The sequence below is a fragment of the Grus americana genome, chromosome 1, assembly GCF_028858705.1.
Source record: "Grus americana isolate bGruAme1 chromosome 1, bGruAme1.mat, whole genome shotgun sequence".
In the NCBI taxonomy this organism is placed as follows: Eukaryota; Metazoa; Chordata; class Aves; order Gruiformes; family Gruidae; genus Grus; species Grus americana.
This window is the reverse complement of record NC_072852.1, coordinates 116,192,584-116,217,998: the sequence shown is the minus strand read 5'-3', so window position 1 is coordinate 116,217,998 and position 25,415 is coordinate 116,192,584. Positions and strand designations below refer to the sequence as shown.

Here is a 25,415-nt window from a genome sequence, read left to right as displayed (position 1 = left end):
TCTGGGCAACCTGTGCCAGTGCTTGGTCACTCTCACAGTGAAAAAGTGTTTCCTGATGTTCAGAGGGAACCTCCTGTCTGTCAGTTTGTGCCCATTGCCTCTGGGCCTGCCACTGGGTACCACTGAGCAGAGCCTGGCTCTGTCCTCTGTGCACCCTTCATTCAGGTATTTCTATACATTGATGAGATCCCCCCGAGCCTTCTCTTCTCTAGGCTGAACAGTCCCAGCTCTCCCAGCCTTTCCTCACAGGAGAGATGCTCCAGTCCCTTGGTCATCTTCATCGCCCTTCACTGGAGTCTCTCCAGTCTGTCCATGTCTCTCTTGTACTAAGGAGCCCATAACTGGACCCAGTACTCCAGGTGCGGCCTCACCAGCACTGAGTAGAGGGGAAGGATCACCTCCCTCGACCTGCTGGCAATGCTTTGCCTAATGCAGCCCAGGATACTGTTTGCTGCTTTTGCTGCAAGGGCACAAGCTCCTTTTCTGCCACACCGCTTTCCAGCTGGGTGGCCACCTGCATATATTGGTGCATGGGGCTGTTCTTCTCCAGGTGCAGGAGTTTGCACTTCCCCTTGCTGAACTTCCTTAAGTTCCTGTCAGCCCATTTCTCCAGCCTTTCAAGGTCCCTCTGGATGGCAGCACGACTCTCTGTTTTGTGTCACTCTTCCCAGTTTTCTGTCATCTGCAAACTTGCTGAAGGTACACTCTGTACCATCATCTGGATCATTAATGAAGAGGTTGAACAGAACTGGACCCAGTATTGACCCCCAGGGCACACTGTTAGTTACTGGCCTCCGACTGGACTTTGTACCACTGATCACCACCCTCTGGGCCTGGCTGTTCAGCCAGTTTTTACTCTACCTCTCTGCTCATCCAGCCCGTACTACATCATCTCGTCTATGAGGATCTTACAGGAAGCAGTGTCAAAAGCCACACTGAAGTCACAGTAGACAATATCCACTTGCTCTCCTCTCATCTACCAAGCCAGGTTCTTCATTGCAGATGACCGGGTTGGTCAAGTGGGACTTCCCTTTGTGGTCCTAGTTGTGACTAAGGTGGCCAAGGGCCAGGGCTGGCCTCCTGGTCTGAGGTACAGCAGTCCTACACGGAGCTAGGATGGCTCTGGGGTACATGGAGATTTTGATGTGCAGCCTGTAAACTGATGGGATACACTTGTTTGTAAGCTGATGGACACCTTGAAGATCTGGTTTTAAGTTATGCTATGTGATTGTGAGCTATAAACCAAACTGCACGCCTGGGTTAGCTGTCCCTTGCTTGGGTTCGTACGGTTATTCTGAGTGGCCACTTGACCAGCTGAACTTTCCTAATCCAGGGCTGTAGCGCACCATCAAATTTTCATAAGACCTCCTGGCTGAATCAGTGGGGAACGTTACCTAAAAATCAATGTCAGGAAAGGACCTGCATTTAATCTTGCTGATTAAATGCTTTGACTAAAGTGCTTGGTGTGGTAATGCCACTTAAAACCTGTCATTAATTAATCAATGGCTTGATGAAGAAAACTGATGTTTTATATTTGGATTTGATTTGCAAGCAACAGTGATTAGTGAGTAGATAGTTGAGATTTTGTATTTGATTTTTAAAGGTAGAACAAATACACAGTATTTGACAATAAATATTCTTTGTTTGATACACATCCAGGCATTAACACGATTGATTCAGAATTCCCTATCTTGCCTTTCAAAATTGATGGAGCGGTGCTTCCACCTTTTTGTGTTTAAAAATCAACTTGTGTAGTTCAGCAGGTTTTGTAAAATACTTTCAGTTAAGATGCAGCTTATGTTTATTTATTAGTGCATTTTAAAATGTACTTATCCAGACTGGAGCTGAGTCATTACTTAAAAAAAAGAAAACAACCAACACTTTGGCAGCTGGGACAATGCTTGTGACAAGGCGCTCTCTGGCTTCCTTGTGTCCCATCAAATGGTGTCAGTGCATGTGATGCACAGCTAAAGCACTGGTTTAAATTCCCTCAAAATCTTTACCTGCAGAAATAGCACAGGAGTAGGCTGGCACGGGGAAAAAGCCATTGCACCTTATTTGCGTCTCTGAGCCACGTAGATAGCCGTTGGCAGTTGGGTGAACATGAAGGGGAGTTGGGCAAAGCTCACCGCTGCGCCAGGGGACTTCGAGGGGGCTGGGAGCCATGAGGGGAAGGTGCCTTCCCCTCATGGCTCCCGACCCCCTCGAAGCTCAACCCGAGCTGGTCAGACACCTTCCACTCATGGCTCCCGACCCCCTGCCAGCAGTCAGGATCCTTCTTCCCCGAACAGTAACGGTGCGGCCGGAGACAGGGTAGAAGTGGGCCGGCAGCCGTTCTCTGACGACTCCCAACCGCCTCAGAAGTCGGTTTGACTTCGAAGTCAGGCTTTCCCCGCCCGCAGCCAATCCCGTTCGCCGCCGCGCGCGCCAACTTCGCCCAACGGCCCCCCCCCCCTCCGATTGGCTGGGCTGCCCCGCGCGGCGGACAGTTCGCACCCCCCCATTTGGCCGCTTTTTATTACGGGTTCTGCGATGCGGAGGGGTGTGGGGGTGGTCCGCACGCGGCACCGCCCGCCCCCCCGGGGCAGCGGCCCCTCCCCTCCCGCCTGGGAGCCGCGTGGGCTATTGTCATACAACATTCCAACTCCGAACGCCCCGCTGTTCGCCGCCTCCGCCGCCCATTGGTTCGCCCGGCCCGGATTGATTCACCAGACAGCCAATAGTCGTCGGTTTCCAAGGCGGCCGCCGGTGCCGCCCCTCGTAGCGCCGGCAGTAACAATATGGCAGCGGCGCCTATTGGTGGCGGCGCGCTCTGAGCGGCGGCGGCCGCGGGCGCCCGGCGGCGGCGGGGAGCAGCTCCCTGGGCAGGCGGTGGCGGTCGTTGTCGGCGACCCCCGGTGCCGAGCCCAGCCACGACAGGTGAGTGGGCGGCGGATCGCGTTCCCGTCTCCCGCGCACGGCATCCCCCCTCAAGCCGGTGCGCCCTGGCGGAGCGCCCCGCGCCGGGGGCGTTGCGCGGCGCCACGGCCCGGCTCGCAGACCCTCGGCCGCCGCCACCCGCACCCGGGAGGCCCGGGCAGGTTGTGTGTGTGGGGGTGCGGCCGCGCTGCCCCGCAGCGGGCGGGTGGGGAGCCCGGCCCGCCGGAGCCCGCTTTTGTTCGCGGTGTGGGCAGCCGGCGCCGCTCCCCACGCCGGTGCGGCGGCGCGGGGGTGTCCCCGCCGGGATGCCGGGGTCTTCTCCGGGGTCCGGCCCCGCCGCTGCGCCGCTCCGGAGCCGGCCCTGCGGCAGCCGGCCTCCGGTAGCGCCGCTCCTCCGCCTAAAATGTCACCGCCGCCCCCCCCGGGGGAGCTGCGCGGGGTCCGTGCGGGGACCGTCGGCCCCCGCCCGGAGAGCCCCAGCAGCCGGCGCTGGCCCCGCGCGGGGCGGGTGCGGCCGCCGGGTCCCTTCCCCGCCGGGTGATGCTGCTGCTGCTGCTGCTGTGGTGGAGCCGTACCGGCCACGGTGCAGGGACGCAGCCGGGGTGTCACTTAAGGAATATAGGCTTAATGAGCGTGTGTCAGGTAAGGGCGGTGTGTTTTCGCCTGCGGGTCGCTGAAGGCAGGGCACGGCCTGCCCGCGCTGCCCTTGCTGAAGTTAAGAGGCAGCTGCCTGATGCTCGCAGTCCTCGGCTTGACGGGAAGCGCTGGCACAAATGCGGTCTTGAATAGAGTTGCAGGGACGGGCGCGTAATTCCAGCGCGCAGCTCAGTACTACCTTGTCGGATTTGGGAAGCGCTGGGAGAAATCGACTTTCTGTTCCTTGTTGGTCCTTCGTTCCCACCTCCCCCTCTCAGCGGCAGCCAGAGGACTCTGAGCAGGTGAAAGCTGGCTATGGCTAGGAAATAGGTAGCACTCGTGACTTGTTAATTGTTTTGCTATGTATGAAATTCTGATTTAAAAATGTATTGGAATAAATTAGGGGAAGCCGAGATCTATGGAGTGATTACCTGGGTGCCTAATCTGTGATTAGAGCATCTTTTCCCCTTCCTGTATTATTAAAATGTTTCTGTTAATTTCCATGACACTTCAATGCTGTGATATAAATTATTGAACAAGGGCAAAGGAGATCTCCTTCACCTTAGCTGTAAGGGCCCGATCCCGCAGAGAGCAACTTCTTCTACGCCTCCTGGTTTGGCAGCTGTTGGAGCCCCTCTGCCGAGTCCTTGCTCCTGTCCCTGCGCAATCTCTGGCTGCCCTGTCCCTGGCAAAAGCTGCCTTCTTCAGGCAGGGTATTTCTTATTGCATTGCACATAACAGTTGTCCTTGCTGCTTCCCGATTGAGCCCATGTGTATGGGACAGTCCTGTGGGATTTTGAAGGTGCAAGTGACCTTGGAAAGCGCTGTGATTTTTCTCTCTCAGCTTTTGCCTTAATTGCCCTTGTATGCCACAAGCTTTTTGATTTGGGGACTGATGTGTGCACAGGTCCTGGAAAGTGTCTTAAAACCTGATCGTCACCCCGTGGTAGTTCTTGGGTATATTTGGTAGTGGCAATGAATGTGCTATGCTAGCACCTCCATATTCTTCGAGGTGAAAGATGATTTAGGATTGGTTTGGGAATGGGACTGTTTTTTCCCTTCCAGGCCCTGGAATGGTGAGGTGGAAGAGGAATGTGACGTACCCGTCACCTCTGCTTTGGTTACAGGCAGATTAGTTCTGCTTCCACTTGGGCTGTGGGAACGCTTGCTGCCCCAGAATTACATTTCCCATGGAGGCAAAAGCCGTTTCCTTACTGAACAGCAGAGCAACTCAAAACTGTAATTTTTTTTTAAAAGGGATTCTCTCAACAGGAGTTGGGAATCTATAGCTTTTTCGTTATTGTTATTCTTGCATTAATAATCCAGTTATGCTTTCCAGTATATTAAAGGTAATATTCTGGAATCCTTAAACAAATACAGTGCTCGTCATCTTTAATGATAACTGACTTTGGGATCTGGCCCTCCATAATCTTATGCGATGCTGACTGTAATTTGCCTTAAGGGAAACAAGATATACTGCTGTTTTAAATGAGCTTTTTCACTTTTCCGGTTGCTCTTGGCCGAAGAAGAATTTAGTGAATCCTACCTGATGTCTGTCTAGTGATTCATCTGGTCTTGCTTGGAAGAGGAAAGACAGTGGTGTGGGTTTTGTGGTGGGGTTTTTTTTGGGTTTTTTTTTTTTTTTTTAATCAGAGGTGGTTATGCCGTGTAGTCATTCAGTGGCCAGGAACATTGGAAAAACCTTGTGAGGCATTGTTTGAAAGGATCATTCTGTGTAAAGCATGTTTGTCTGGTACCAGAGCTCTCCGTTTCTCAAAGTTCTCATGCTGTAGTGAGGAGCATGGTATAAATAGCAATGCTAGGTTTTAGCCACTGAATTCAAAGTTATGGTTTCCACAGCAACCAGCGCTCAGGCTGTCATTTACGTATGTAATATTTCCCCTTTTTTAAAAAAAAAAATGTATCTGGCTTCTGGTGGTGTGCTCCGCGAACACCCCGCGCTCATTCCTCCTACTCTGCTTTTGAGCATCCCCCTCTGCTTTCCTTCTCCCGATGGCTGTTGTCTTGCTCCATTCCCAGCTCCAGCCTTCCTGGGCCAGCAGCTGACGGCTCTGTGTACCAGATCCCAGCCTGTCCACCATGTTCATTTGTCTTCTAAGTCCTCCTTTTGGTACCAGTGCTTGCTTCCAGCTGTGGCTGCAGTGTGATAGGCACCATGCAAACACAGGAAGAAGCAGCCCTGCTTTGAATCCCTAGCATATCCCTCAAATACCCACCTGTGTTTCCCATCTCACCCATATCTGAAAGGTTGTCAACTCCACGGCAGGTCCACACGCTCTCCTGGCTCCTGCCCAGTAATTTCTCTTGAGGCTTAAAGGAAATGCAGTTGGAGAACTGTGCCCTGTGTGGAGGACTGTGGAATGTGCCCTCCCGATATGAAGATCAGGATGCAATGCTTGTTTTTTAAAAATGTTTGTCACATGAATGTGCAGTGTTGCTAAAGTGTTTTCATTTATAGCCAGGGGGTTGATGTATCTACATGGTAGTGTCCAAGTTACAGTTTCCAGAGCAACTGGAGCTTTGTATCTTGGAAGACTGTTAACTAAAGCATGAAATATCACATCAAATTTTCCTTTCTTAAATTCTGTAATTTTAGCTACTGTTAAAAATGCAGCTGTGCTTATCTGAGAACATATTTAAAAGCCTTAAATGACCAAGCAGATCTTCGTCAGATATGTACTTCTGTGATGAGAACAAGAACGGGAAATTTCAGCCCCCAAAGTAATAATCCTTAGAGTTACAGCATAAGGCACTTTAGGTTAAAAAAAAGAAAAAAAAAAAGAAATGGAAGTGCCATCTCATCTATATCTCTAACCAGAACTAATGACAAAAGTGCAATATGGCAAAACTGAGTAAAAAGGCTGATGTCGGCTGAAAGCAAACATCAAATGAAGGACTCCCATAGCTGGAGAATTGATCCTAGGAAGGAAGGGGACTCGGGATCCCCTATACCTGGGAGCAGCTGGGCAGGCTGTGGTGCCAGAGGCTGGTCCGGTGGTGGTATTCTTTTTTCTTTCCTTCTCTCTCCCCTCTCATCTGGCTGCTTCTCCTTATGAAACTGGGTCCCTCTTGCAGTGTTTCACAGATACTTTTCCTCTGAGCAGTAATGCCAAGGACCTTTGGCATCAAAACAGGTCACTTTTCCATTATAACTCAATTTGAGCCAATGTTACTTTTTAAAAAGTTGATGTATCTGCATTGTAGGTTTTTTCCCTCGCTCTGTGAAGAATTTTGTCAATAATAGGCATGTCATTCCCTTATAAATTGCCCTACTGATACTCAGATTGGTTTGAGCAATGATGCTATAAAATGGTTTGTAGGTTACCTGGGAAATCTCAGCCAGCAAGCTTTAAGTGTTGGCTTGTGTAAAAAGGAATTACAAAGAGAATGTCTCAGGGGTCTTCCTTTCTATTTTTGTTAGTAACCTTCCAGCTTAATGTTTTTCTTTTTATATGTATTTTTTATATATATATAATGTTCCATTGATGTTGCCGCCTATAATAGCATTGTCAGCAGCCTATGGTTTTTGCTTAATAAAATGGAGGAATGATTCTTCTCTTATGAGATGGTTTTTAAATGAAACTTAAACCCAAACCTTGTGATCTTTGGTGTGCTGCCCAGATTATAGAAACAAAATGACTGCAACAGCAGCTGGCAATGACTCGAAGTGAGTTGAAATACCTTGAACTTCTCCCTGGGTTTCTTTGAGCAAAAGTAGGGATTTTGTTTTCTCTGTAGTCAGCCCAACCTTTGCGATACGGCACAGACCAAGGAAGGATTTTAGCTCGTTCGCATAGGAGCAGGCTGTTGCTTGGTAGCTGTAACCCACATCCATGGTAGGCGATGTTGCGTGCTGGGTGGTGAGGCAGAGAAAGCTGGTAACAAGCTGGGAGAAGAGCCAGATTATTTGCTGGAGTAAGAACCACCTGTTTATTTTCCTACATGCTCAGAAAGTATCAGTGTGTGCTGTGCTATCAACTTAATCGGCTAGGTCTTTCTCAGTGAAGGTACCGATGCTGGGGTTCAACGTTGTGTAAATGCATCTATCTTGGCAGCAGGACACCTAGTTTTACTTTTGTCTAGTGCACACCTCTTTCTTGACCTTCTCCATTAATTTCAGTGGATAAAGCCAAGTCAAGGGACCAGGCATTTGAGAGTTGGAACAAGATACCTAATCCATTAACATTACAGCAGACTTACTTTAAGAATTTCTTGAAAGAGCAGGCAGTGAGTAAGGGTGGTGGGAGGGTCTGGTATTCTTCACCAGGTTGTCCTGGTGCATCACCGCAGCCCTTCAATCCACCTGGGGACCTACAGCTGTAGTGCCTGACCAGCTGCTTCTGTGGTAACCAGTGCTGGGGGAGGCATCGAACAAGGCTGCAGTGGGCTGCAGTGTCCTTCCCACCCTGTATATCCTCCACCTGGCAGGTCTCCCTTGCAGCTTGGGTAGACCATTGGCTTTGAAAAGCAAGATAGAGGAGGAGAAGGTTAAGATCAAAGAAAAGCAAGAGGTTATTTTCTGTGCGTAAGTGATGATGAGAAATGGTCTGGTCCAGAGCATTGGATGTCACATTTATTGAAGAATAATTCATGAAGTACTCTGTTTTTCCCCAGATGCTGTTTTTGAAAAAAAAAGTTTAAGAAGTTCTGCCCTTTTAAGTTAGGGAAAGTACCAACTTTTGACTGGGGCTTTGTGCTTGTTGAAAACGATCATTTTGCCTTATGGTTGGGAAACTTTTCTTCTACTAGCAGCAAATCTCTGTATTTTGAATTTTGCAGCCCAGGTTGCAATAACATAAACACTTGGAATACCCTTAGTCACAGTTATCTTGTACATGAGAGAATTCTCTACTGCTGCTGTTATTCAGCATCTCTTTATGTGTAATTGTTTTTCCCCTTCATATGCTCTGTTCCTAAGATTAGTACAGTTTTCCTCCTCATGGATAAATAATTTAAACACCTGGACTGATTAAATGCATGGATCTGAGCTCAGAACAATCATGACTTTTTTTTTTTTAATTCAAAAGCTGACTTTTCTGAAGAGGATTCAAAGCAACTGAAAATAGCTTCATCACACAAACATCAAACATAACTTGAAAATTATCGCTATTGTGTCATGGTTTCTGGCAGTGTATGTCTACCTTCCCATTAGCAACGTCTCATTGAACAATCAAGAGTTTATTTACAACTCGTTTACATTGCTAATTGTATGATTTACTGGAGGGCAGGACCGTCCTTCCCTTTGCAGAATGATGGCAGAGACATCGATGCAAAGTGGGTCTATGTTGTGCCGCAAGTTGATTGCTCTGTTGGAGGGTGTTTTGCGAAGACCAAGTTGACTGCAGAAGGTTTGAGGCAACCTCCAACGCTGGATTTGACTGTGCGTTTCCTGCAATGCGCCCCTTACCTTGCATGGCACGGAAAGATGCCAGCGTCCTTTGGGCCAAATGTGATGCCCTTGGGAAGTGGCAGGGCTCATGGTGGGGTGGGTGGCTGCTCCGGAAGGTCTGAGCTCAGCTTGGTGCTGCCAGGAGCAGCTGCTCAGGGGTGGCAACAGTTGGTGCTGGCGTGAAGGGAGCTGCCAGAGAAGTCTAGGAGCCAGGAGCTGTCAAGTTCCCCCTCTGTCATTGCCGTTCCTGCTGCCGTGGGCTCACACAAAACCCTTGCGCTGGTGGGGGCAGATGTGTCTCTCGCCAGGGAAGGTTGAGGGGCTGCAGCAGTGCTTCCCTACCTGGAAAAAGTTCTTTCTGCTTATTTTCTTTCCAAAATGCCTTTTTAAAGAGGAATGTCTCTCCTGCTTTCCCCATGTAAAGCCATACGTGCTCCACAACCACCTCTGGAGAACTGTAACCCAAACCAACTACCTAAAGAAAGACATCTTTTTCCCTAATGTGAGAGCCATCTCATCCTGCACCGTTACCAGTCAGTGCTCTGCTGTTTCATCTCAGACTGGCTGACAATAGTGCTCTCAGATGACTGGAGTTTCTTCTCCCTTTGTAAAAAAATACTCTTAGGTACTACCTTTATAGAGCAAATGCATATCTCTAGGCTAAAGTTAAACCACAGCTGGAAAACACCTCTCATCTCTCACTCAAAACATCTTATATCTAGAGATCTAAAACTACATGCCAGAAAGCTGTGGCCTAATGCTTTGCCTGTGATTTCCCACTATGCCAGCACTACTGCTTTGATTGTCTGTAGCTTGTCTGTCTTATTTGCAGAGGAAAGCATGGAAAAAAATAGTGATGTTATGAAAGTTTCACTTTGCATTTTGAGTCCCTGCTCCCTTTTTTTTTTTTTGTACAGTAACCTGGCTGATTTGTCACCATATTAGCCCTCTGCCTGGCTTTCCACTCTCCCTGATAAGCAGTGCTCAGTCAGGCACCAGGCTTTCAGCAAGCCAGGGCAATTCCTGCTTGGATCCAGTTACTGCTTGTCTGTTGGACCCATCCATTATCATAGCAGGCGGTTTTTGTTGTTTTGAATTATCTCTTACTTGAGAATATCACAGTTAGTTTCCTTTGCTTCTTCTAAAGCAAATCATATGCCTGCCTTTATCTCTTGGCATGTTTTGGGGAGAGACATGGATTTCCTCATTAACCCAAGGCAGGCTTCCCAACTGCTTCCCATCTGATGTCAGCTCTTGCCATCCTGATCTCAAAACAGGCCCTTCTCTCTCCTGTTTGCCACCTCCTCCAACTCCAGCACCGCTTTGATCTCCCGGGCCATGGAAACCCCCTGAGCTTTGAAAGCTTACTGTCCTGCTGCCAGCCATGCCTTCATGATGAATGGCCTCACGAAGGCTTTCTGTGCTGTGTCCCACTGCTGTCCTCTCTGCTGGCGCTTTCCCTGTGACTGGCTGCCATTAGTCACCAGTAAAGCCTTGGGCAAGAGGCATCTCCCTCCATGCCCCAGCCAGCACTCCCGCAGGGCTCTGTTTGGTTGCATCAGTTCCTCAGCTCAGTTTGGTTATTGAAAGGTTTTAAGACATGCTTAAGAGTACTGCTTCCTAACCACCCGATGAGTTCCTCCAGAGTTTCAGTGCTGTTTGAAACTTTTATGAAAGCCTTAATTCATGCCCTATCTGCATTTCTATCCGCACCTGCATGACTTGCCGGAGGCCTCCACTTGTACCTTGTTCCTTCATCGTGGACTTTCCCTAGAGTTTGGGTAGGTGCCTGTGCGACTCGATTGCAGTGGCACTTTTAAAACTGTTCTCCACTGACTGTGTGACAGGTGATCTGGAGAACCACAGTAAAAAAAAAAAAATGCAGAGAGGGCTGACTTCAGTTAATTTTCCCACTTACTATCATGTTCTTTTATCACTATGCTTTTAAGAGATGACAGTGGGTTTTGATCCAGAGGGTTTGATATCTGCAGGGAGATGGAGAGCTGTTATGGTGATGAAGCAGCATGACAGCTAGCGATACTTAACTTGTTCCAACTTGGGAGCATCTTCCCTAAAGAGACTTGGCTTCCCTGCAGTATTAGCCAAGATGGAGTGAGGGTGAAAAAATGCAGAATGATGCAGAAAGTGCAGAAACTGGATGATGTGAGAAACATTTTGAGGTTGTTGCATCCCACCTTGTTACTAGCTCCACTTAAGTCACTTCTTGGCTGCTCAGATACAGCTGAAGCAAAAGAGCCACAAACGGATCTCTGCCACCGTTACTGTCTTTGGTGCCTGAGCTCTGTCCTTCCAGAAGAACCAAAGGTTTTCAGCCTGTCGCTGTCTTATGTTGTTGTGCATCCCCTATGTCTGTGGGAGCTGGGACAGGCGAGACACGAGCTCACTGTGGTGAAGAAACCCTAGGAGCAGTCAAGGCTAGGCAGATGTTGTGTTTGTGGTTTACTCCCTGGGAAAGCCTCCCCAGAGCCTGACTGGTACTGACACCCGATTGTCCATGGGGTGAGGGGTGCAGGATGCTCTAGGGACACACTGATTGATTGGGGTCATGCAGGTCCAAATTACTTAGCATTTTGGACAGCCCTTTTCTCCATAAGACTAACCAAGAAGAAAGACTGTTAGCATTAAGTGACATTTTATTTTATTTTATTTTATTTTATTTTATTTTTACAGCTATTTGTCTTGTTTTGCTTGTAGACATTAATGGACCTCTGTAAAAAAATTTTTGACACCTGTTAATGGGAGGGTGGTGTTGAAGTATAGTGTGGTTATATGGAGTGCAGAAAGAGAAAACATTTTTTTGAAGACTCAGCATGTGATGGTGAGAAAACCTGTTGCACTCCTACACCAGAGGAGGACAGATGTAGCTTCCCTGTACTCTGTGCTATCTGCATGGGATGTATTAAAAATGTACATGTGTTTAAGAAAAATTGAACATAAATCCTGCTATGTTTGCTTGGTGCTAATAAAATACATTTCCTCATTCGGTCATCATTGTCTCCTGGGAAAGTCGCACCAGTTGTATTAACTTAATGGCAGATCTGCTAATGAAGTCAGTGGGTTTGGGATTTCGCCCCATGACTCAGAAAACTTTGTTTATTCTGTTGCTATAGGCTGTGGGGCTATAAAAACGTGATTGCTTTGTGCTGTCAGTTTGCAAAAGGGTAGTTGTGAGGAAAGAAACTTGAGCTGATGGAATTACCTGCCAAAATAATTAAGTGCGTAGCTAAATGAATATAAAAAGACCAGACAAGTAAATTGCTTTTGTACAAATAGCCTTTTTTCTTCTTTTTTTTCTTTTTCTTTTTTGAGGCTTGCTGAAGTGCAAAGATCCCTCTGTGAAAATAAGGTGAGCAATCAGTATTAATTGATTTGGTTTTTAATATCTGTTAGGATGAACTTGCTGAGGATTAGTGTGGAAATGTATGCAATTTCAGGAGAAACTGATTGCATTTCATCTCTTCCATGTGTAGCTTTCCCTTAAACTGCTAATGAAAGTTCAGTATCTAATGAACAGGATGTTTCATTAAATGTGTGTTCAGCTCAGAATAGTTAACAAGTGTCTTTTTGGGATCCCTGTTCCTTGCTAGTCCCTTCCTTTGCTGGGTATGCAGTCTTGGATTTTACTCTGTTTTCTTAAAGATGTGAGTGGAGATAGTAAGACTTTTGTGTCCATTCCTATATTCTTATTTGGAGAGTATTTTGCATGGAAAGGCTGGGTTTTTTGTGTGTTTTGCCTTTGGTAGCAATTACTGCTGCTTGCAATTGTGGCTTCCAGTTCAGAACAAAGCTGTTTTGTGCGCCTAGCCAGTAATAATTGTTGACAGTTGATAATGTTGGACACCTCTCATTGTGGCTGGGATCTGAATTATACCAACTGCTACTGAACCCAAATTATAGGTTTTTAATTTTAGCTTCGGGGCTCCCATGCTGGAATATTCTCCTTCCTCTGGTAATAAACAAAAAAAAAAGTTGGCGTTAGAGGTCTTTCCTAAACCTACCAAGCGAGACACAGAACTTAAGTGTTGCAAAGATTGCCTGAATTTCTATTCTTACTCTTGTCTGCGCTCAGACTTTCCTGGTAACACCTAGTTATCGCATCCCGTGGGATGGTTAAACTCATTCACTGCGTGTTTAAATCTGTGATATATATGTTACGTGGAATATATTGAGTAAGAGGGGAATTGCTGGGAGACTCTGTGTATGCAATTACTGATGCAGCTCATGGACCACAAGCCACTTAAAACCCAGCCCGAGCAGCTGGAAACAGAGGGTGGCTGCTGCGGTGGGCAAGGACGGCTTGATGGTGAGACCCCCTGGCGTGGGGGAGCTCTTGGTGCTTGCACCCGCAATGGTGAGTTGCTGCTGCAGACGAGGCCTCGGCTGTGAATCTTTCTTGCTTGTAGCTTTGAATGAGGTAACTGGTGTTACCTGGGCATTTTTCAATTTATTTTCTTGGTTAAATTTTCATGAGTAGGATGGTATGAAAATGAATGCGTCATTAACAAATGTCCAGGAATGCTGTTTGCTCAGAAGTGATTAGGAGACTAAGTAATGGATTAATTGTAATTATTTCACCAGAACCCTCCTAATGTGCATAGACACGAGGCATGTGTCCTCTCTGAAAGGGTCGTGTCCGGGGCTTGCTCACGTGGGAGTGTGAGAGGGGGTGTGCATGTTGTTTTACTGTGGAGAATTATTTGTTGGTAATTCACGTTCTCATCCTTGTTTCCCAAATTAAAACTGTTTAGCTTTCAATTTTTAAATTGGTCTGAAGTTTTTTACTTTTGTTCTGCATGTGGAAATTGTTTGTTGGCAAGATATGATTTCAGCGAAATGTTCTTTTTGCATCACAGGAAAGCTTAAGAAGCTTGTGAGAATGATAAAACAGTTTTCCTTTGGTCACTTGTAAGTATCTGGAGGTACCTGCTGGGGCATGAGTTGAGCGTAAACTCAAACTGGATGAACGAGGTGGTTCTTCATGCAGCCTCCTCTTCCCGTGGGGTCTTGTGAATACACTCTCATGTCGTATTTGATTGTTTTCTTCCATGAAATATGTCTGTGGAAGGCTACTAAATAGTGCCAGACCCTTCTGTCCTAGGGATGAGCACAAGACCAGGGCAGGTGCTACTGAAACTTCTCTAAAGTGCTCTCCCAGCATTGTGCAATTTGGGGATTTCACAGGCCAGCAGCAGCCTCTTTGTATTTAACGGCTTTTTCCAGAGGGAGCCAAGCAATGTGTTATTTTGCCCTTTCTATGAGTGGCAGTGGCTATGAGACCTTTGGGTGCTGTGGGTCCCAAAGGTGGCCCTGACCAGCATGGCCGTGGAGCTCGCCTAGGCGGACCATTGATCAGGTGCCAACTGGCCGCTACTATCCATCTCCAGTGTAGCCACAACCTAAGAACAGAGAAAAATATGGTTTAGACATGAGTAGGGGTTTACTTTGCTACTACCTTAGGCTTTAATGTTTCAACTAGTTGTGTGAGCAGTGGTGCTTGGGTTAAAGGTCTGCTTAGCAGCTTATGATGGTGTTGACATGAAATCCCTTTACTCTGGAGCATATGCCTCATTGTGGATGTCCTCCAATTCAAAGGTACCCCAATGCTGATTCTCCACTCTCTCTTTCTGACAGTCTGCACAAGTTTTTGGGATGACTGCATGCATTTATCACTGGATAATGTGAACTTGAAATTTGGTAGTGCTGTCATCTTATATGGGTGTATGTTATGTGCGAGACTTGTGATGGGACAAGGAAAGGCCCAGGTGGTGTTGACCAGCAGTCATCAGTTTAGTTGATGACCAAATCCATGGTGTGGGTGGGTTTTGGTTTTGGTTTTTTTTTTTGTGCCTTAGGTCAAGGATGGATTAATTTTGATGTTAAAAGCTTGGCCATAGTTGCATTCATGGCTTTCTGAAGACAGTCACTGAAGCATGTGATCATGGAGGCACTTAGTGGTTCAATACTTATATTACTCACTTCAGCTTGCTTGGGCCATCTGTGGTTAACGTGCTTCTGGCTCTGTAGCACGATGTTAAGGTCTGATGGCTGTAAGGGTTGCTTGCTCAGTTCTCCCATGGCAATGCTCTGAAGAAGAGCTGGGCTTCAGCTGTTGGCCTGGCCCCTACAAATAGACACCCTTTGACTGGGAGGTGTGGGACAAGCCTCCAAAAACAGGGTGCTCCAAGCTTATAGGAAGAGGCCGGATATGGAAAAAAACACTTCACAAGCATTTTGCAGATTTTAAGATTTCAGACAAAGGCTGGTGGTTGACTGAGGAAACTCAGTATCTTTTCTGTAATTGTTTGTCTGCCAGCAGACAGTCATTCTGTCTTTGTATGCGAGTGCACCTAGCCCCTGCCAGCAGTGGAAAAGTGGAGGGACTGAAAGAAAGGGAACAAAATCCAGCAAAGAAACACGGGAAAGCTGGTATGGGAGCCCTCCCATAAAAATGGCCCTGAGCAAGTGCAATTAGCAGTAGCTAGAGTGTGTGTGGTAGGTGAGTTTCTTGGAGGTTGTGGATATATGACATATAAATAAGGTCTTCCGAAATGACAAAAACATCCTGTGCTGTACCTTGGTTTCTGTCTATGTTAAATTAGAAAACACACTCTGTTTTTAACAAAGCAGACCTTGTTAAAACAAAAGCTGAGAGTATAGGCACCCTTGAATTAAACCAAGAAGAAAAACATACCTGTTTGATGTTTGGATGCAGTTGTGAAGCCAAATGCTTGACCTAACCGAGGGATCCCATACATCATCCCCTTCCCTTGCCTTTTCTCCCCATTGCGGGGTGGATTCTGCCCTGATGTCCTCCACCTACAGCCTTGTCTGGGGGGTGAAAGAGGCTAGGGGACAGTGAGCAGGCAAATGGGGCGAATTGCGGTTGGAAAAAATGCTTGTAAGTTTGGCCAGCAGAGTAAGTCGTCTTGTTGGTGTGGGTTTTTTTTGTTGTTGTGTGGTTTGTTATTTTTTTTAACTGAGAGTGCCAAAAGACACTCCCTCCTCCTTTCCCTTCTTGGAAAAGAAGAAAAACAGCCTTCAGAAGGGACCCCCAAGGGTAAGATAGATAAGCTGTCTGCATTTTTGTGGTGGGGAGAGGTCTCCTTCCCTTCACCCCTACCCCATGTAGGCCCTTATCTGTTCCCCATCTGAGCCATAGCACGCTCTGGTTTTACTGACATTTTTAGAGAACTAAACTGTCAGTCAAGTCCCATGAAGCCTCCTTGTGCGGATGGATGTGACTGTGGCTGCTGCCGCCGTGGTCCCAAAATGCTGGAGGGCTTCTCCTGCCCTCCCTGGTTTTGCACAGGTCTGTGTAAGGCAGGTGTGTTGGGACAAGTGCAGACTGCTGCTGAAAGGAAGAACAAGTCCTCTGCAAGTGCTCTTCCTCCTGCTGGACACCTGAAATGTCAGCCAGGTGAGCTTGCACACTTGCTTGCATGCTTGCTTACTTGTTGCTGAGCTTCTGTGGCTGTTTCTGGCCCTGGCCTCTAGTTCATGTTCTTGATCTGGCTTTCTGTTTCTGTGGAGCTCAGACAGGAAATACGGGCTTGCCGGGGTAACATCTCCTCTCTCTTTGCCCGGGACTGTTCCGTTCAAATGGAGTAGTCTTACAAGTTTAATGACTTTTGTTTTTGTCAGCACTTTGCCTGTTGCCTCCTTTTGTCCTGCAGTGGGAGCAGGAGAGGCAGCAGCAAAGACGACTGAAACTTGTGCTTAAAAACAAGCTTTCAGCTTGGTGCAGCTGTAGAAGCAAATCCATAACTTTTCTGCAGAGTACCCAAATCATCTTGAAATATGGGAGGAGAGGAAGTGAAATTATGCTTCAGGTTGCTCCTTGTACTTGAAATGTGGGAGGACATCCTTGGGCCTGGATCTTGCCTGACCTGTTTGCTCCATCCTTTGGATGGGGGAGGGGGAAGGGTATTGATGGAGCTCAGTGCCAGAAACAGAAAAGACCATTTTTCTAGAACAATTTGAGCTGTGCCCTGTTGGCATGATGTAAGGGTCGGCAGCAGTAGCAGCAGCACCGTTTTGCTGCCAGTAGAGAGAGCCCTCAGGATCCATGCAAGCTGAAATCCTAACCGAGGTCTGTGGAGGAGGTGAGGACACCCTAATGGAAATCACCATGTAGCAGAATTGGGAATGGCAGCACATGAAATGCCTCGGGAGATTTTCCTGCTGCAGATGCTGGAGGTCTCTGGAGTCAGAGAACAACTGAGTTTCAGTCTGCCGGGAGGTAATTTATTCCTTCTTTTGATGGACAGGAGAGGGAAGAGCTCATGCATGGTGCCTCTTGGCAAGCACAAGAGGGAGTGAGCAGCAGCATAATGTGAGTGTCTCAGGCTGGGGATCCTGCTCAGCAGCTTGCACAGCCCAAGGGCCATGGTCCGTGACAGCCAGCAAAAACAGCAGCCCTGGGGGGAGCTCCCAAAGCTTCGATTTGATGCTGGGGAGCTGCAACCAGCAATGTGAAGCAGGCATACGCGTGTAACGTGAGATGGGGTAACAGCACTGGTCCAGGTGGATCGTCAGGTGTGTGCGAGGGGGAAGGAGGCCGCTTGAGGAAGCGTACAAACCTGCTTTAGGATGAGATGTTCTGAGCCTGCCAACCAGGCAGATAAAAAGGACTGACAGCGAACTGGGGCTGCTGGTGCAGGCAGAGCTGGGTGAGGGATGGGAGGTCAGATGGATGCATGGTCTCTGAGCTATGCAGCCCGTAGGCTAAGAGCAGGCTTGTTTATGTCAGCAAAGTCTGACACGTCTTCAGGGTCTTTCACTCATGACCGATAATAGTAAATGTTGCTCTCTTACATTTGCCCAAATCCTTGTTGACAGAAGGAATGTGCAGTTTTCTTGCCTCATGCCTCCTCTGCTCCAGCACACCCTGCATGCACACACAGAGGGGGACTTGTTTATCCAGCTTCCCTCTGGGCCACCGATAATCTTTAGGTGTTGGGGCTGGGAAACCTTCTGCTGGGTTTCAGTGCTTCTCTTGAACAGGAAAGGCTCATTTGAAGAGGCGTTTCAGCATCCAGCTGCAAACATGGGGAGTCTTGCAGTGTTGTTGCTGTGTGAGGATCTTCTGAAGACATCTGTATTCTGTGGCCCTATATGTACACAGATATGGTTTTTGGCTGCAAGGATGCTATCTACTGAAGCTGCTGAGAGCATGCCATATGTTGAAACGAGGGGAAGAAATGATGGAAATGATGAGGATTCAACATAATGTCTGTGACGGATAGAAGTCTCTCTTTAGGGCTGGTGGCTGTCCTTAAAAGGATGCATACCTTCTCTCAAGCTGAAGCTGGAAATTGCTTTAATTTTTCTACTTTTGAAGGGTTTCCAAGGAAGCAATAAGAGATGTCAAGCATTTTGAAAGTTACCAAAGAGCGTTCCCCTGCCTGAAATCTGCATGTGGCTTTTCCAGCACCAGTGTGCTCGTTAGCTGATCTGCTAAGCTAAGCATCTCTCCATGTCGCTAAATTATTTTCTTGGTCTCTGCTCTCAGTTGTACCTCAGTGGTGAAACTGCTTCCTTTAGAGAGCTGTACCAAAAATTGCTTGGGGCTGAATCTGCAGTAAGAGAGTACAGGATATAGTCTGTAGGAGTTAGTGAGAGAAGACCGATACCTCAGTCGTACAATTACAGCAAGCTACAGACGTCAGGAGGAGAGTAGGGTCGATCAGGCTGAACCGCGTGAAGGAAATCAGCCAGCAGCAGCAGGTCGCAATGTGGGCGCACGTGTTTCTGAGATGGGGAGAAAATCTGTGCTCGACTTGCTTTGTTTCTAGGCCTGCCTTGGCCTTTGTGAAAAGGAATAATTTCATCACCATTTCCTTAGTGTTAGCTTTAAATGTATTGTTAGTCAGGTTTTCGGGTGCTAAGATGACCTTTGTTTCTGAAGTGATTATGAAAATGCTCTTGGGGAGACAAGAAGTTACAACTGTCTTCACCCACCTTGGGCTGGCTACTCTGAATTCTCCTCATTGTGGATAGAAAGAACAAGTTGTCCCAAGATGATGTCCAAGTCTCAAGTTTTACAGAAAATAAGAAAAAAACTTTTTTTTCATTTCTAGTATGTTTGTGCACTTAATCTTCACTTCATGTTACCTAGATATTTATTGAAGTGCAGTCTTAACCTGAAAAATATCAGAGGAGGGTATTTCACCATGTTTCTGTATGCCAGTTTCCCGTTTCCCTCTCCTTTCCTCCTCCACTTGCCAAGGACCTGCTAGCGTTAGAGCAGTGCAAGTGTGACGCTATAGAAGACTTTCCCTCACCCAAGAGGTCTGGAGTCCTGAGCCCTCCTCCACCGCCCATGTTGCATGCTGTGTTTGGTGAGGCCTGTTCTCTGTTTTCACTCATGCGTGGTAGTCATAATCATCTCTTTAATAAATGTGGGTACATAGAAGTGTTTATACCATCAAAGTGTCTGATGCAAATATACAGTCTTCTCTCAGCACATCCTTCCTTCTCCCGAGTACTTTAAAGCCTCCTTGAGATGGTGGGAGGAATTGTATGAGAAATGCTCTTTATCTTTCTAAGAGAAGGTGTCTGAACCTGTTTGTACTTCAGGGGCAGGTACTATACCTCCTTTTATCCCTGTGAAAAGACCAGCTTTTCTTCTTTTGTTTGCAGGTTGCTTTGGGCTCTCCCTTTGCTTGGTGGTGTCACAAGCCACACAAAATAGGAAGATGCCAGAAATATAGGAAAGGAGAGGCAGTTGTGTGTGTGTGTGGATTGTTTTCTTTTCCCTGCAGTTGACTGTGGCAAGTGAATGAATCTCTGATCTATAGCAGTATCTGGCCACTGAATGTCTGCCTGATGAATTTTAACTAGCGTGAAATTTGAAGATAATATTTGTTGAGAAATGTCACTTGCCTCTCACCCTCCCATCCTGTGGGTTAAGGGTGGGGGATGCCCGGGGCTGTCCCCAGAGCATGGGTGCAGTACTGTGCATGCTGGGCTTTGGCAAAGCTGTGGGGTGCCCCGACCTGCTGCTTGCCAGTTGGCTTGCCAGTGCTCCGAGCTGCTGCTTGCCACTGGCTGACACTGTAAGAAGAAAGCACCAACACATACAGGACAAGTTTTGTTGGGGGCGGGGGGTGTGGGGTGTGTTTTTGCTGTAATTCACTACTATGCCATTTCCAGTCTTGTTTTTGCAGGAGGCGCTCTCTTCCCTCCACAGTGTAGCCCGTCTGCTAATTGCTTTCCTTCCAGGGATTCCTGGTGCACGTTCCCTTCCCTCCCAATCTTTAGATACCTGTGGAAGAAAATTGATACTTTTTTCTTCACCCTAAGTGCTGACAGCTGAATGCTGCTGGAACACCCTCTTTTTTTAGGCATTAAAGGTGACTGTGTTTCTAAAGGAATTAAGAAGTGTCAGGCTCTGATCTGTCTCCCAGATCAAGTGGAGCATATTTCTTGCATGTGCTATTGCATATTTCAAGACCAGGATGATAATTGTTGCTGGTTTGACTTGGTGGCATATCGAGATGGAAGATTTGGCTGAGTCCATAGACTTTAATGCTTCAGTGGGACACGCTGTTCCTAGCTAATACAAGCTTAAAACTGAGGTCACGTTGTGCGGCGCCATAAAACAAGTCCTGGCTTTGCGTAAGTGGGTGGGACAGTTGATATTGATGGAGTTCCTCTGGCTTGCCAACAAAACTTAATCTAGCCTTAAATCTTGTCTTTCAAGTTAGATATAGCAGTGTCTCTTGTCAGTGGATGCTTTCCTTTAAAATTGCTTCCGTAGTGCTTGATGGAAGAAGATAATTTCTACCCTTCTAAGCTTTTGAAAAGATTGAATCAATTTGTCTTTTGTTAACCCATGCGAATATTTTCTGTATTTGAAATACTGTTCCTCCTAGCCAAGATTAAAATGTTGAATTTCCCATTCTCATTTAACTTAAAAATGTTCTAAATTTCAGGGGCTGAAAGTGTGTGGCATTGCCAGAGGAGACTGAACTACCTGTAGCCTTTGTTGCAGAGAAGACATTCAAAAGCAAAGTAGAGTCGTTCTGTGTAACTTCTTTTTACAGAATAAGATAAAACTTGTAGAAATCCTCAAGAGAATGTAAGCACTGATACCTATCCATCCATCTATATAGCTAAAGCCACAATGATGTCAAAGTGATTGTCAGACCCTGGCTTGGTCCCTTCAGATTCCTCAAAGGTTTGTTCTGATGTTTGGGTCTGTTTTAATCTCCCTGTCTCATTATCAGAGTCCTGCTGCCACTTACGGCTCTTTGTACTTGAGTTGTAATACCTGCTTCCACTCCAGATGCATGAAGTAAACCTGCTGCTGCTTTTGTTCAAGTAGTCCCTTTAGTTGTTTTTTTGTAGGTGAATGTAACCTGGCATACTCTCAGTATTTATTTGTGTTAAAGCGGTGTCGGGCTAGTGACCTGAAGACCCAGTGTGCTTAAGCATTTCACGTCAAATAGCCCTGTCTCATAAAGAAAACACTAATAAATAAAATAAATTGAAGTCTAACCACGAGGTTGTGAGGATCACAAGATGCTGCTGCCCCACGGTTCAGTTGCACTGCTTGCAGTACTAGGTAAAGACCCTGACAGGGGCTGCAAGATCACTATTGTATTGTATAATGAGAATAAGGGAGTCAGCTGCTTATACTGGGTACTTTTGTTATCTGCCACGGTGAGTGAAACTTCTAGTGGTACCTGGAATGCAGCTGCTGCTCCAGATGTCACAGTCAGCCCCAGCAAGGGCACAGGAGACTAAAGGCAGCCTCTTGCCTCGCCTGCAGCTGATGTGGGTTTGCATGGCCCCATGGCTGTCGAGGGGGTTTGGGGCCGACAAGAGTCTGAGTCTTGTTGGGACCTCTTCTACAGAAGGAAATTCCCCCCCCCCGCGCCCCCTCCCCCTCGCCCGCACTGTCTTTTGAAAATGCAGCTGGTGGTCCCTTTGGTTCTGGAAAGTTGGTCTTAGAAAGACACTACTGAGCTTAGCTAATTAAGTATGAATTTAAGCTTGTCTGTGTGAGAAACTAGGCAGCCTTGCCGTAATAGGATTGTTCTGGCTCGTTTTAATTATCCTGATCTAACTTGTGTGAATGCTTTAATACAAGGTAACATTTGGGAGCAGACTACTCTCTGAAACCTGCAGTCAAACCAACCCGTTGTGACTGTTTAAACTCTTCTTTGATGCCTGGTAGCTTTGAGACTTACCGGCAATTATGAGTGATCCAGGTAGCAAAGAACACTTCTGATGCTCAATCTTTCTAGTCCTTGCTGCTTGTGCTGTGGATCTGAATGTCTTTGCACTGCAGATGACCCACATCGGGGGTAATGATAATAGTCTTTCATAAATATTTTAAGTCAGGAGTTACTCATGCATACAGTATCCAATTTTATTTATTTATTTTATTCAGTGTTAAGAGGAGAAGAGTTGAACACTCGGAAGTTCAGGGGAAACCCTGTCCAAAGACTGCTTGTGTGCATTCAACACAGCAGTCTTAAGTAAATAGTATGTAATTGTCTAATGAGTTTATTTTTTTTTTTCTTCCTAGGACCTTCATTCAGGATGTTTCCTTTTAGCAAAGAATTAATAGGGTTTTTTTTTTTTTTAAAAACATCCTTTATGTAACCTCCAAAGAATATTTTAAGCAGCAGGTTGTTTTTTTCCTTTTTCTTTATTATAAACTAGCTTGTGCAGAAATAGCAGGACATATCTTTGATGGGTTGTTGTTGCTCTGTTTTGCATCTCTCTCATAGCTTTATGGAATTGCTATTGCTCTCCCTTCCTCAGCTGTGGGAATTCCCTTTAGAAATGATTTAAAAGCTGGGGGAATTTGGGCTGTGCTTCATGTCAAATCTTTGTTGGGCTAGAGAAAAGGTTCTCCTCCTGACTTAAATTCCTGCGCTATGAGCAAGGAGATCAGTACTAACCCCTGAGTCTTAAAGCAAGGAGCGTTCGTCTGAGCATCTAACTGAAAGAAGCAGCTTTTGGCATCTTCCCTGGGGAAGCAGCCTGGCTCTGTTGCCAGGACTGCTGCCTGATGGAGGTGTCCAAAAATCCCCTCCTGCCACTTAAACAGGGTCTCTATTGGTATTTTCCTCTTTGAGGTTTAAATCAAGCTTTTGATGTAACAATGTCACAAACTGGAGAGAAAAAGAAATAAAATATGTAACCCCCCCCCCAAACGCTGCCTCTGAACACTTTGCTGCAAAAGTATTTGACTCTAATGGCTTGTTTTAAGCCTTGGCTTCTGAGATCCTTTCAAATCAGATGTATTGCTGGAACAGGTTTGCAATATTTATAAGTTTTGCCACTGAATTTGCTGTGTGTGAGAGGGAATCCCTTTCTTTTTTTCACTGCAAATGAATTGCTATAAGGTTGGTTCTCCTTTTTATGGAAGAATGTTTGTTTCAAAAGACTAAAAGTACAAATTCTCTATCTGATATTTGACTTGAATGGGTAGCACTGCTAAAAACTTAATGGAATGGAATATCCTGGATGATGATTTTTTTTCTGATGTGAATAAGTTTTTTTTTATATTCTTTTTAATTGCCTGGTGAGCTTGCTTCTTAACTATCATCTATCTTATTTTTCTTTTTTCCTTTGCATCCAATTCCCTCAGATCCTGGTACTTGTAGTCAGGTTAGCAACTCAATCTGCCAGCACTGGCATTGCTTTGAGAGATCTGACTGGGCCAGCTGCTGATGCGTTTAATACGTCTCTGTACGTTTGTTTGTGCTGATAACCTCAGGCAGTTTGGGATGCTTCAACTATATAGAAATGGAGCTGAAATAAGAAGTTTTTATACTTGAAGACAGTTTTCTGCACTGGAGGTAAGTGATTTCCAATCTTTTCTTTTCCTGGTGTGTTGGCATGACCTCTTGTTGCTCACTGCCACACCACGAGCAGCTGTGTTGGCTTTGCTGCCAGTCCCCATGGGAGCGGGCAGCGGACCCACGCTGGGTATCCAAAAGCCATCCAAGGCAGCCCTGGGTACCTCCATGACAGGAGGCATGAGCTTGACCAGCCACAGCATTGCTGCTGCCCCCAGCCACCCCACTGGGTGCCCTGGCATGAAGGGTGGCAGGCAACGCTCCCATGGGGAGCGAGGGGCTGCGTGGCTTCTCGTGGGTGCTCTGAGAGAGAGGTGGTACTCGGCCTGGGAAGGGGAGAAGGGGCAGCATCTCTGCCTTTATGGGGTTACCCACTTCTTTCTGTTCACGTGCATGCAGAGATTTTTTTCCAGGGAGTAATGAGGACAGGGCAGAGGCAGATTTTACTCTGGAACAGTGTTTTATATCACTTTGCAACAGCATTTATTTCCCGTGGGCAAAACCAAATGGTAAATACCTTTTAGATTGCAAAGAAACGTTAATTACTGTAGTGCAGACTTCTCTTTGGCTCGACTCTTGCCATTTTAAAAGCCTAGGTATGGCATTTTCCATAGCTTGGATTTGTTTGTATGTGAAGTCAGACTTAAATAATTAAAACAAACATGTTTTTCAGCAAAATGTTTTCCCTTAAATAAGTACTGTCTGTAGCTGGGTAAAAATTAGTGTCTTTGTTGAAGTTCTTTTTCTTCTTTGAAGCTTTTTTTTAATATACCTAATTGGCAATTTCCAATATTATTCTTTGAAATTGTTTTGTGGTTATTGTTTGCTCTGGTTTGGAAAGGCTCATTAGAAAGAAAAGTGCTTGATCCCTAGCTGAAGAGTGGTATTTACGATGTGTTATGCGCTCGTGGTTTGATGAGCGTGGTTCGCAGAAGGCAGTTTTGCTGCTTTGGGTCCTGTCGCTAATAAAAGCAGTACTGATGAGGCAGTTGTTTTTTTCCTGTCTACCCTACTCAAGCAGTTTGTGTATGCGCTCCTTGGAAATGGTGGATTGTCTTTGGGTTTTGGCTTTCTGATTTGGAAGGCAGGCAGCTCTGCTGCAGTCCCCTTCCTTCTGGAGGACCTCATCCAAAGCTTGGGGCAGAAATTAGGATGGCATTGCGATTTCTGCGTTCAGACTGAACAGGGGGAGTTCAGTGGGTCTCTGAGCAAATGGGAGCACACATGCTGGGATTATCTGGTATTAAATGAAATAACAAGCATGCAAACAAAATCTGGGTGTTCTGCGTGTTGCTTACTATTTGCGCATCTCGAAGGGTTACGCTGTGCCGTGGCAGGTCTGAGGACTGTACAGCACGTCAGTGTGTGGCTGTATTTGTGAGTAGTTCCATTGGGCCATTAGGTTTGCACACTGGGAATGGAAGGCGGGGACGTGTTTTGCAGGAGCGAGGTCTGATTTAAACCAGGCTTCACACAACAGTGTTTTGCAGAAAGACCTGTGTTGGCAAGGAGGGGTGGAAATGTCTCCTTTCTTCCCCACTGCCTCCTGTGAGCAGGCAGATACCCTGGGCAGACAGAGCGGTGCTGACTGCAGGCAGGCTGGTTTGGGG

General features: G+C 46.6%; 1 protein-coding gene across 11 annotated transcripts in view; it reads left to right on the top strand.

Annotated features, from left to right (window-relative positions):
* The first annotated feature begins 2,786 nt into the window (after positions 1-2,786).
* TIAM1 (TIAM Rac1 associated GEF 1) overlaps positions 2,787-25,415 on the top strand; it is a 191,008-nt gene continuing 168,379 nt past the window's right edge. For 4 of the 11 annotated variants that reach the window (XM_054839318.1, XM_054839258.1, XM_054839294.1 and 1 more), the window contains exon 1: positions 2,805-2,919. The gene's annotated coding sequence lies outside the window, so the exon portion shown is untranslated. Of the gene's footprint in view, positions 2,920-3,375; positions 3,562-25,415 lie in introns of those variants that run through there. The other 7 variants (XM_054839301.1, XM_054839247.1, XM_054839310.1 and 4 more) reach the window with 5 other exon arrangements.